Source organism: Lissotriton helveticus, chromosome 2_1 (genome assembly GCF_964261635.1).
Source record: "Lissotriton helveticus chromosome 2_1, aLisHel1.1, whole genome shotgun sequence".
NCBI lineage: Eukaryota > Metazoa > Chordata > Amphibia > Caudata > Salamandridae > Lissotriton > Lissotriton helveticus.
In genome coordinates, this window is record NC_136059.1 from 1,607,917,529 (window position 1) to 1,607,930,198 (window position 12,670).

Sequence of the window (12,670 nt, forward strand, 5' to 3'; positions counted from 1 at the left end):
AACTATACAAAGAAATTCCTCTAATAAAAGGGCTGTTGGAGAACATCTCCCACCTGGAAGCCCCCTAAGATATATATTGATAATAATAATATTGAGACCCTTAGTGGAGCTAATCCTTATTGCCATAATGTCCGGACTGTCAATCGGGATCTCCACCACAGAGACTCCCACACGTTGACGTACCCATATCGACAAACCACCCACCGGTCTTCCCCTGCTACCCATGGCTGCTGGTTTTGAAAAATTAAAATAGCCAGAGCGGAAGAGAGGGGCAATTGCCCAAGTTTCCTGAAAGCACCAGATATCAGACTCATCGATAAAGCTAGCCCAGGCCGGAACATGTAATTTAGTTTCCAAACCCGCAATGTTCCATGAAGAAACCTTCACTAAGGGGACAACAGGGCTAGAGGTCAACTCTGGACAACCCCCTGTCTGGTGAAGAACAAGACACCCCATAACAACGCTCTTTGTAGATGGAGTGATGGGCTGGAGTGTGAAACGGTCTTGTGGCGGTGATATATTACTACTATTATTTACCCCCAAACTTCGAAACATACTCCCATTAGGCGTTAACCTATGCAGAACCTTACCATCCCCAAGTCAATCGTTTTCCTCTAGGGTGGATAGGGGAGCAAATCGGTTATAAGTATAATTAGGGTGGTTGAAAAGGGAATCCAGTTGATTAGCCCGGGGGGATGACACTCCACCCTAAATGCAGACGAAGGATGTCTAGAGGGCATTTCATTCCAGTTACGTGAAAACAGAGGGATACCAGTGGTTGATCCAGAATAAAAATAGCTCAGATCAAGAGTTTGAATCCCATCCTCCCCTCTAGGTTCCATCCCTTCGCAGATTGACCTAACTGCTCTGGGGTTTCTGAAATTTACGATTATACAATCCCCTACCAGGTCCTTACGTCTGCTACCCAACCAACTCACCCTCCTAACATGTAAAATGTCACCGTTGATATATCCTGGGAGTGGTCTATAGTTGCTGAGCCAAAAGATAACTTTGTTCTTCAGTTCCCTGTGATTTTCCTGTTTATCCTGTTGAATCTCTGGTACCCCTGACAATATCACAGTGTAAGGCACTGAGTCAGGGGGAAGGTCAATACAGGGATGCTTCTTCTTCATGTCTACAGCAACTCCAGCCTCCTTCACTTTAGGGATTAACTCTACAGCCACTTTGACAGGTTCTCTCGCCTTCCCGCACTCCTGCCCCTGCACTTCAGCTCTCTTACTGATGGTATGACCTATCTTGTTAGCCCCTGAAGCGCCTCTCCCATCATGTTGACTTGGATACTGGGGAGGATTAGGGTGAGTTGTATTGGGACTAACAACAGAATTACCAACATGTGCTGGCAGTAAAACTCCTTTAGAAAAACAGTTGGGGACCCTAGAGCAGCCCACACACCTTTCCAAAGCAGTAGTATTAGCCATAACAGCGACTTCATCAGGTGCTCTATCTGGCCGAAGATACTATCAGGGCGCTGAGCTAACAACGGCTGGTGCTGGGGCAACCCAGGAGCCTGTTTCCCTATATTTCCACTAGTAGGTAGCATACTATCGATTGCAGTGTGAGACAATGTAGTAAAGGCCCCTCCAGATGTGGTAGATTTAATTAATTTGAGGCGTCTACCCTTATGAACTCTCCCCCTTCGCTTTCTCTTCCCACATTTATTTGGTGAAGCAGAGGATTTTGAGAAGCTGTCCTCTGTTAATGAACTCGAGATAGTGAGGGCCACCATAGAACAGGTGTCAGATATCTCTGTAGCCTCCATACCCCGGCTCATATCCAGCCGTATTGCATCCTTAGGGGAATTAGCAGAAAGCTGCTCAGGAGTAATGACGTCCCTAATGGTGCCCAAAGAGGAACGCTTAGAGAAGATAGGTTCTAGTGACAATCTCTTCTCTGTTATGGCTATCTCGCATTCCAGCACTACCGCAGCCCTTGTTATAAACTGGTCCATGGTTCTTGTTAAGGACCCACCACTGCTGCTAATGGTACTTTTTTTTCTCTTTCCCCATATTGGGCGATATTTCATAAGCTCCACAATTAGACCTGCATATACAGGCAAACAAGCAAACAGGCAGCCTGAACCTTTAAACTTGTAGGCAACAAAGTAACACCCCCACTTAAGCCACCACTAGCATGATCGACTGTGGGACGATTTACAATGCCACAATGTAACTTAACTGTCCACAGTCCTGAATGATGACACAGCCCGTGTTTGAAATGTTAGGGGGGTAGCCCGGCCCGGCCTCCTCCGGCCCCGGATGGCCCGCCCTTTGCCCGGGCTTAGCACGGCGCAACTCGCACACAAATCGCGATGCGGGGGCTGCGGTCAGATTTAAAGCGCCTTTGAGCGTGGATGTGGCGTTTTGCGTCTTCCGCCGCTAAGGATGCTGGGAAATGAAGTCCGCGGCCGCGCGGTGACTTCGGTGGCAACAGCGTTGATGACCCAGGTATAGGGTGCAGAGGTCCAGCGTCACACGGGCAAGGTGAGTGGAGCCAAAAACCAAATGCCCACATGGACAAGAAGCCGCCCGCTCCCCCGGGGCTGCGGTCAGATTTAAAGCGCCTCTGGGCGCGGATGTGATGTTTTGCGGCTTCCTCCGCTAAGGATGCTGGGAAATGAAGTCCGCGGCCGTGTGGTGACTTCGGCGGCAACAGCGTTTATGTCCCAGGTATAGGGTGCAGAGGTCCAGCGTCACACGGGCAAGGTGAGTGCAGCCAAAAACCAAATGCCCCCACAGGAAAGAAGCAGCCCCGCTCCACCAGGGCTGCGGTCAGATTTAAAGCGCCTCCGGGCGCGGATGTGACGTTTTGCGGCTTCCGCCGCTAAGGATGCTGGGAAATGAAGTCCGCGGCTGCGCAGTGACTTTGGCAGCAACAGCATCGATGACCCAAGTATAGGGTGCAGAGGTCCAGCGTCACACGGGCAAGGTGAGTGCAGCCAAAAACCAAATGCCCCCACAGGAAAGAAGCAGCCCCCAGGTGGCAGTTTATTTCAGAGACCCCACGAATTTCAGATTTATAGTAGAAGGGACCTAAAACAGAGACTTATAACATCAAGAGACACACTGAGAGTAAGGGTATCCTGCACTAAACAGAAGACAAGATCATATTGTGAAGGGCCGGTATCATTGAGTACCCAACCATTTTTATTGAGTACAAGAAATATACCTTATACATTTTACTTAACTAGATTGCGCTTGGGTACCCTCCATCATTTGTTTGCATTTCCAAAGAAGGGCAAGTGGCATCGCTCTCTTCCACATTGTCCATATGATGGAAAATCGCCACAGACTACATTACATTTCATGCTTTTTTGTTCTTTTTACAGAGACATTAGACAATATGTTTTTCGTTTTTTGTTTGTCGACAACAAACTATTTTTTTATGAACAGGCTTTTAATTATATTTGCAGTTTAGAAAATGAAATGATCGGTAATGCTGTAATTGTTTTTATGCAAATAATGGTCAAACGAAGAATAGACAATTCTTATTTGGAGACCCTAACATATGAGGAAATTGGATCTTGAGATACATTTATTGTGCAGCCATTGGTCCTTCAAGATCCTGCGCAAATATTTAATCTACTTAGCTGAATATGTATTACATCTTAGTTTGTTTTTAATACTCTTCTGATTATGCACTTTATGTGATAGAATATACTGAATTGACTAAGTACATGGTATCCCTGGTTCAAGCTTATATTCATTTTATACATTGGAATGAACATTTTTAACTGACTTGTTTTTAACTTTTCTGCTATATTGTAATGTACTTTATGCACTAGAATTCACTAGGTTGCTTGTGTACATGGTATTTTACTGAAATAATGTATATATCATTTTTAGAATACTTTTATGGTTGTATCGTACAAACCGAATAAAGCTTCTTTGACTTTGCGCTTGTGAGTCACTGCCTGGCTATAGGAGGGTTGAGTATGTAAGCACTTTTGTGAGATTGGAACTGAGGGGCATATTACCAAGGACGGGTGATACATTATCGCCGCTTTTATCGGCAAGAAACTGCCGATAAAACGGCAATAATGGGCTTGATAATATGCTCTATAGAATTCCTATCGGAGCCCATGTTAGATGTGAAGACATCTAACATGGGCTTCGATAGGAATTCTATAGAGCATATTATCAAGCCCATTATCGCCATTTTATCGGCAGTTTCCTGCCGATAAAAGCGGCGATAATGTATCGCCCATCCTTGATAATATGCCCCTGAGTGCGTAAGTGCCTGACTGACTGTGCGTGTGAATAGGTGAAAATGACATACTATTAAATGACATACTTTAAGCAACCACCCACACCTAATTTCAAACACATTCATTCTCACAGGCCTAATAAAACAACTATATCTTCAGTATAGCAATTCCACTTCCTCCTTTGCTGCTTATTATATTTTTAGTTAATGTCCTTCTTTAACCTCCCTTCTATCTTGCCTTTTGCTGCAGTGTTTAGAAGCTGCACATTTCCTTTCAGCAAAATAAAACCATAAGTTTTGTTTTAAATATTCTTTTTTATAGTACAACCTAATTAACATAACTGTAAAATCTTTTCGCTGTTGTCCAACTTTTATTTTAATATCTGTTAATATCTGTTTACTACTGCAGAACGCAAGTCAGAAATGATCCTCCACTCTACCAATAATGGCTACCCTTCCCACTGTGCTTTTACTCATACTCCTATACTTAGCAAATCACCGACTTCCTTTCATCTTTTATTTTTGTTATACCCCTTTTAAATGGTCGCTATTTTTGAACCCTTTACATGTTTCCTGTAACTAAGACCAATTTAGTTGTTTTTCTGTAAATTTAGTAATTCTGTTACTCTTGTAAAGCAGAATTACTAATACATTCTATCAACACTGAAAATATCCCATTATGCAGCCCTACTCAGCCGTCCAAGTGGAAAATGTTATCGGTGTGACAGGGCTAAGCAAAAGTTGTTGACTGAAATTGAAAGTGACATAAGCAGTGGCTGAAGGAGGAGCAGGAAGCTGAGGAGAGGGGGGCAAGCAGGCGGGGCCTGCCATGGTGCAGCTTTCCGATGTGAAAAGTGCCTCATGACCCTAGGGGCTACTGAGCATTTGGCTCCTCGAACACCGCTCTTCTCTATCCAGCCAAGAAACAGCGGTAAAGAGTAAGGAAACCAGGGAGTACCCGGCTGCCATGACCACAAGAAAGCTCAGCACCCTCCATGCATGTGGAACGCAGGCTGTTGCTACTGCTGCTGGGGCACACATCGTGGGGATGACGATCCGAGCCTGCACCTTGCTGCTGCCCTCGTGGTTGGGCATGGCCGGACTCAAAAAGTGACTGCTGCCTCCTGAAGAACTCACCTGGTACCTTACACTTACCCTGCTGTTTGAGACTTGAAGGGTGCGTAATACTAACACTTCATCTAGGTTTCGAATTGGTAAGGGATGTGTGGTTGTCTTTGATCTTAATGTATCAAGAAATAACTTCGTAATATGTGTTGTTTGCACACAATTGACAATTTATTTATTTATAATCTTGGAACTCCGAAGAGATCCACATAAAATTTGAAATTTACATTTTCGAAACATTCAACTATAATATACAAATGCTATAAATATAAAAAACATCAGAGTAAAACCAATTTTAACTAAAATACCCAGCATATAAATGTTTCAATATATATCTAAAAAACACTTTAAAAAGTTAAAAATTCTATGACAAAATATTGTATTTGGTGGTACATAAATGGAATCTGTCAGGTCCCGGGCAGAGAGAATAGATAAAGATAAACAGATAGGCCTTATCCATTTACGACGACATAATAATAGAGCAGGACAAATAAACAGTACATGCATAATGTCCTGGACAGGATTATTGCACAAATTACAGGCTGGAGAGGAACCATGCCATTTAGATAGTAAGTTGTTTAAAGGGAGTAGACCTTGCCTCATTAATAACCAAAAACGGCGCACTCCATGAGGCAGGTTCCAAGTAATATATGCCTGTGCTTTGTTTATCATACAGGACTCAATAGACGGGTCGGTGCCTCTCTTTAAGATGCGGGCTTCCCTATCCCTCGAAAATCTCAATTTCCAGGTAGCCTGTTTCAGAGTGGCTTTTAATTGATATGGTGCTAGGGTGAAAAGTACGGTTTCATCCAGTTGAAGTAAGTCTACCACAGCTCTAAAATTTTTAACAATTAGAGATTGCTCATTTAAACTTCTCAGTAATTCTTTCTGGATAAAAGATCTTATTGTACCTACCTCACCCTTTACAAGACTTATAACCCAACGTACTATCCCCGCAAGTCCCTGTACCCAGGTACTTCTTAATCCAAATTCCAACCTTAAAGCGGCCATGGGACAAGGAGAGTTAACTGAGGCTAGGCTCCGTAAAATTTTGCCTTCTGTTATATTTAGGAAACCCCATTTTCCTAGGTCAAGTAATTCCATACCATATAACAAAGAGGCAGGAATTTTAGCACGAAAGACCTCCAATAGCATTCCAAAGTGTCTCCTTCCAGTTGACCTATAGAGGGAACCCAAACTTTTCCTCTGTGTAATTGCTTTAAGAATAATATTTTCTATGTGTGCTTTATCACTTAAATTGCTACACACCGTTTTTCCCAAAAAGACATAGGAATTTTACAAGTTCTAGTTTTTGCCCACCTATAGACCAAACGAAGTTTCCATACTTCACCTTTTTTCTACCGTGCTTGCACATTACTTTGCTTTTAGTTACATTTATCTTTAAAAAATGGGCCTCTGCATATTCATGAAGCACCTGAAGACGACTATTTAATCCCCTCGGCGTCAAATCCAGTATTAGAATGTCGTCCGCATAGAGTAAACAGACAATTGATTTTCCCCCCAATAATGGGGCAATGCCTTCACTTTGAGACAGAACATAGGGAAGGTCAGAGATATAAAGGGAGAAAAGTAGATGGGCCAATAAACATCCTTGTTTTAGGCCATTTACAGTGGGAATTATTTGGGAGAGACCTCTTTCCCCTCCCAATAAGACTCTACATCAGGTATCTGTATAGATGTTTGCACCTTATGCCTTATTTTTCATTGCTGACTATGGTTTTCTAATAAATAAGATTTTGCATAATACAGTAAATTACCACCAATATGTTTTACTGCTGAGACATTAAAAAACAGTTTATTTATATATGTGGTTTTGTATAGCACAGGACAAGACCCTGGGGTGGCAGACCGCTTTACTGATTAAAAAGGGTAGCCTAAAATTACAATACATAATAGAAGCTGCTGCAAGATATCAAGAGCTATGCACAGGATACTAAGTTAAGTTTGATGTATGGAACATTTTCCACACACAATTGTGCTGTAAGATGTTTGCTATTATGAGCACACTACAAAGGGTCCGTGCTAGCTATGTATACAAATTACTCACTATGGAAGTTTGCTCCTGTTTCCTTGGTGTTCACAATAGAAAAATCTCTGTCAGATATCGTTTGATAGCAGGTCCACTCTCGCACAAGCAAACACAAGCAGAAAATAAGAGTACTTGATATCTCCACAGTTCTCGTTTCTTAATTGCCTCTGCAGACCCTGTATATTTATGGCACATCATATGTGGCATTCCTGCAACCATCTGCCAAAGCCTTGGATGCAATGTTTATTTAGGGGGGGTTCCACCATGCGGTAAGGTTAAATGCATATGGCGCGTACAGTTAATTTGGGCAGAAAAAGCATAATTCTCTTTCTTTGTTGTGTTCTTAAGACTTCATAAATGTTTGAAATGCCATTTGAGAAGTATAAACAAAGGCATACTAATGGGAAGGGAGTCAACCTTAACTGTGAGAAATACCGTGCAAGCTGAGGACTGACCCATGATACATCGCAGATGGCACAGGAGAAACTAGAAGTGGGTGGAACTCTACAGAATCTTGTGGAGTTTTTATGTAAATCCGTGGAATTCCATGGAGTAAAACTCTGTTCGTTCTGCAGATCCCTAGTGAGTGGTTGTGTGAGTGTGTAAGAGTAAGTGTGAGTATGCGCTTGGTATGTGAGTGGATGTGTAAGTGGCTGTGTGGATATGTGAGTGGGTGTGCTTAGCTGTATGAGTGTGTATGGGAGGTGTCAGTGTATGAGTGGGTATGTGAGTGACTATGTGGGTCTGTGAGTAGATGTATGAGTGATTTTCTCAGTTTGTATGGGGGTATTTGAGTGGCTGTCTGAGTGTGCAAATTGGTGTGTGAGTGGTTTCTGGCACTATGTGAGTGGGTTATGGGTGTCTGAATCGATGTGTAAGTGGCTTTCTGGGTCTCTGAGTGGGTGTGTGAGGGCTGTATGTGTGTGAGTGGTTCTTTGATTATCTAAGAGTGGGAGTGTCTGTGTGAGTCTATGAGTGGGTATGTGAGTGGTTCTCTGGATCTCTGAGTAGATGTATCAGGGACTGTATGGGTAAGTGAGTGAGTGTGTGAGTGGCTGCATGGATGGTTGCCTGGCTGTGTGAGTGGATTTATGAGTGTGTAAATGGGTGTGTGATTGTTTTTCTTGGCCTCTCACTGGGTGTGTTAATGCCTGTTTAGGTCTGTGATTGACTGTGTGATTCTCTAAATCTCTGAGTGGTTGTATCACTTACTGTATGGGTGTGTGGGAAGGTATGTGAGTGGCTGTATGGGTATGTGAGTGGGTTTGTGAGTGGTTTTCTGGGTCTCTGAGTAGATATGTGAGTGACTGTATGGGTGTGTGGGTAAGTGTGTGAGTGTTTGTGTGGTTATGTAAGTAGGTGTGTGAGTGTGTGATGGTTGAGTGTATGAGTGGTATGTGAGTGGCTATATGGGTGTGTGAGTGGATGAACCAGTGGTTTTTCTGTATGGTGTGCAAGTGGGTGTGTAAGTGGCTGTGTGGATCTGTGAGTAGGTATACAAGTGGATGAATGGGTGTGTAAGTGGCTGTGTGAGTGGGTGTGTGAGTGCCTGGGAGGGTCTGTGAGTAGGTGTGTGAGTGGTTCTTTGCATCTACGAGTGAATGTGTCTGTGACTGTATGGTTGTGTGAGACGGTATGTGAGTGACTAAATGGGTGTGTGAGTGGGTGCATGGATGTGTGAATGGGTGTGTGAATAGTTGTGTGGGTGAGTAAGATAGTGTGTGAGTGGGTCTATGAGTAGGTGTATGTGTTTTTTACTTGGGGTCTGGATCGACAGATCCACTACAGATTTACACAGAGATCCCACTGAGTTCCACGATAGATCCATGGATCCTCACATGTGAAAAATATAAAATTTTGAACGATTTCTTACCCATGAGGGGTCCCTAAAAGATCCTCCATCAGTCCCATGGGGTCAGAATATCTCTATCCTGACCCATTATATCTTATTTTTACTTTATTCCTCCCCCCAGGTACCAGGTCCCAATTCCCAAAATTACAGCTGCAACTTTTCTTTCAGGTTGTGGCCAGCCAATCACAGCATTGCTGGTGGCATATAGATCCACGGATCCTTCACAGTGGATCAATGGTGAATCTGCATCTCTAAATGTGCATAAATCTCCAAATCTAATGAACGGATTTCCACCAAATTGCAAAAAGATAATTATCTGAACCAAGATCTAGCTTTCTGCCAAATGTGATGTGATTTCATTCAGTGATTCGGGCTGTTGTTGTGTTTAAAATCCTGATGGAACATTGCAAGGGGAAAAATTATTTTGCAACTTCCTTTTTCTTGCCCCCCTCACTTGGAGAATCACCTCAAAACTTTCCAGACAGCAGCTGAAATGGGTGCAAACTAGTTTTGAAAAGTTTGTGAAGATTCATCAAACCATGACAAAGTTATTAGCAAAAAAAACACTCTTCCTATTGTAGCTAGGACCTAACTATAACTATCTGCTGGCAACTAGTGGTAAGTAATCTTACTGTAGAGGGTGTTATGGGACTCTACTATTTATACTCATTGATTTGGGTGAGGAGAGTTAAGGCTCATCCACACCCTACTATGCACACCAGTGAAGTCATCAATGATGTACTTTGAGATGTCATCAGTGCTGTCATGGAATATGTCATGAATGATGTAATATGTGAAGTCATAAGCAGTGCATGGCAGGGGTGCAAGTTATAGTTAGCGCTACAAACTATAACGGCAGAATTTCTGTGTTTTGTAAGTTCAAAATGTTTATGTTGTCACTAAGAAATTCACCTAACTATAACCTTTGGTTTTTTCAGCGAATTTCTAAGGTTTTTTATAAAACCAAAAACTGGTCTTTTTAATACTCTTGACTATAATGTTAATTGAACCTTTGATTTATCACACTAAACTATAACGTTACTTTAATCTTTGCTTTTTCCAGTGAATTTCTAGGTTTTTTTAAACGTAAAGTAAAGCTTAATTACTGTATATAAATGCTACTCCTTGTGATGTAGGGAGGTTGGTTGCAGGTCCTGGCCTGGACACGGTAATGTGGAGCAGACCTCTGCTTTCAGACCTTTCTCTCAGATGATGGGTGTAGTAGTAGGGTGTGGAGAGGAAATGGCCTCTCCTTTCAGACCTCTCTCTCAGATGGCAGATGTGCATAGTAGGGAGTAGGCAGGGAGAGGCCTTCACTTTCTGAGCCTTCTCTCGGATGATGGGTATGCATAGTAGGGTTATGGGGAGGTACTGGCCTCTCCTTTCAAACTTTTCTCTCAGATGGCAGGTGTGCATAGCAGGGCATGTGGGGGGACTGGCCTCTCTGCTGAGACCTCTCTATTTAATGATGGGTGTGCGTACTAGGGTTAGGAGAGGGACTGGCCTCTCCTTTTAGACCTCTCTCTTAGGTGACAGCTGTGCATAATAGGTTGTGGGGAGGAACTGCCTACTTCTTTCAGACTTCTCACTCAGATGACAGGTGTGTTTAGTAGGGTGTGTGGAGGGACTGGCATCTCTGCTGAGATCTCTCTCTGTAATGATGAATGTGCATAGTAGGGTTTGAAGGGTGACTGTTCTCTCCTTTCAGACTCCTTTCACAGATGATGGGTGTGCATAGTAGGGTGTGGGGAGGGACTGGCACCTCTTATCAGACCCCTCTCTCAGATGACGGTATGAGCAGTGGGTGAAGGGAGGGGTGGGTCTCTCCTTTCCGACCCATCCCTGAGGTGAAGGATGTGTGTAGTAGGGTGCCGGGGGGGACTGGCCTGTCCACTTAGACCTCTCTCTTGGATGATGGGTGTGCATAGTAATATGTGGAGAGGGGCTAGCCTCTTTTTGCAGACCCCTCTATAAGGTGATGGGTGTATGTAGTAGGGTGAAGGGAAGGTATAGCTTCTCCTTTCAACCCCCTCCATCAGATTCCAGGTTGTATGGAGGACCTGGCCCCTGTGCAGATTCTTTTCTCTGTAATGATGGGTGAGTAGGGTTTGGGGAGGAACTGGGCTTTCTTTTCAGACCTCTCCCTCAGTTGATGAGTTTACATAGTAGGGTGTGGAGAGGGACTAGTCTCGCCCCTCAGACCTCTATTTCAGATGATCGGTGTGCACAGCAGGGTGTGTAAATGAGTCTTAACTCTTTCTCTTAAGTGCTTGCCAAACCAATGAGCATAAGTAGTAGAGTCTGGTAAGTACCATCTACAGTAAGTCTCCTTCCTACATTAACAAGCGTACATAGCAAAGTGCATTCGAACATCACCTATTCTTCTTTTCACGTTTCCACAAAAATCTTTTGAGATTGTATTTAAAAGAAATGTTGAACCTTCTACTCATCACAGTACTTATCTGTTACACACTTTCTTAAATATAAGGACCACAATAAGCATTCCAACTAGTAGTTTGTTTTGAGAACTCTTCTACTCCTTTTCACTATTCATGATCCCGCGAGAGTTCAACTAGATCATAAAAATTAGTTAAAAACAATATTTTTTTTTCTTCACAGTAGCTATCCCTTACACACGCCCTATCTAAATCTAGGGGGACAGCATTACTCCCCCTTATGCAGCTTTTTTTACCTAATTTTCACAACACCTCCAATTTTGCACAGTAAACAGTAATGGCGGTCATTTTATTTAGAAAATACCAACAGCCCGATAATTAGAGTGATTGCTATAATAGGACTCGCAGGAGCCTCTTGCTCCCCCAAAAGCAAGAGGGCTTATGCAAAAAACAGGCCTCTCGACCAATCATGGGGCTCTATCTTTAATTTTGCGTTCTCGCAGGAACCAACTGCACAAATATATATATTATTATTTTTTTTAAACTTTTTATTATATGCAATAATATCACAGTACATATTGTCAGGATGTCTTACAAGCATAGAGTAAATGTCCAATATACAATCATACATTTTTGGCACATGTAGTTCAGTAGCATGCATCGCACCCCATCTGTTGTTAGAATTTCTCATGTTATTGACACAACCCTCTTTATTGTTCTCCTTCTGAACCCTCATCTTCTCTATCTTGTGGTGGCTCGCATATGTATCCCCTAAATTTGTTCTAGGCCACCCAAATTTTACTCCATTTCCGGGGACACCAACGATTAACGAATACCATTCTTTCGGCTATCATGGCAGCGTCCATGTCTCTGCACCATGAGGCGACTGTCGCTACCTCCGCCGATCCCCATTTTTGTGCAATGTTGCGCTTTGCGACCATAATCCCTAGCGTGGCCCAGTCCTGTGCCTGGTGAGTCAAGTCATTGGGCTCCCATAACATTCAACAGACATTTTCTGGGCTC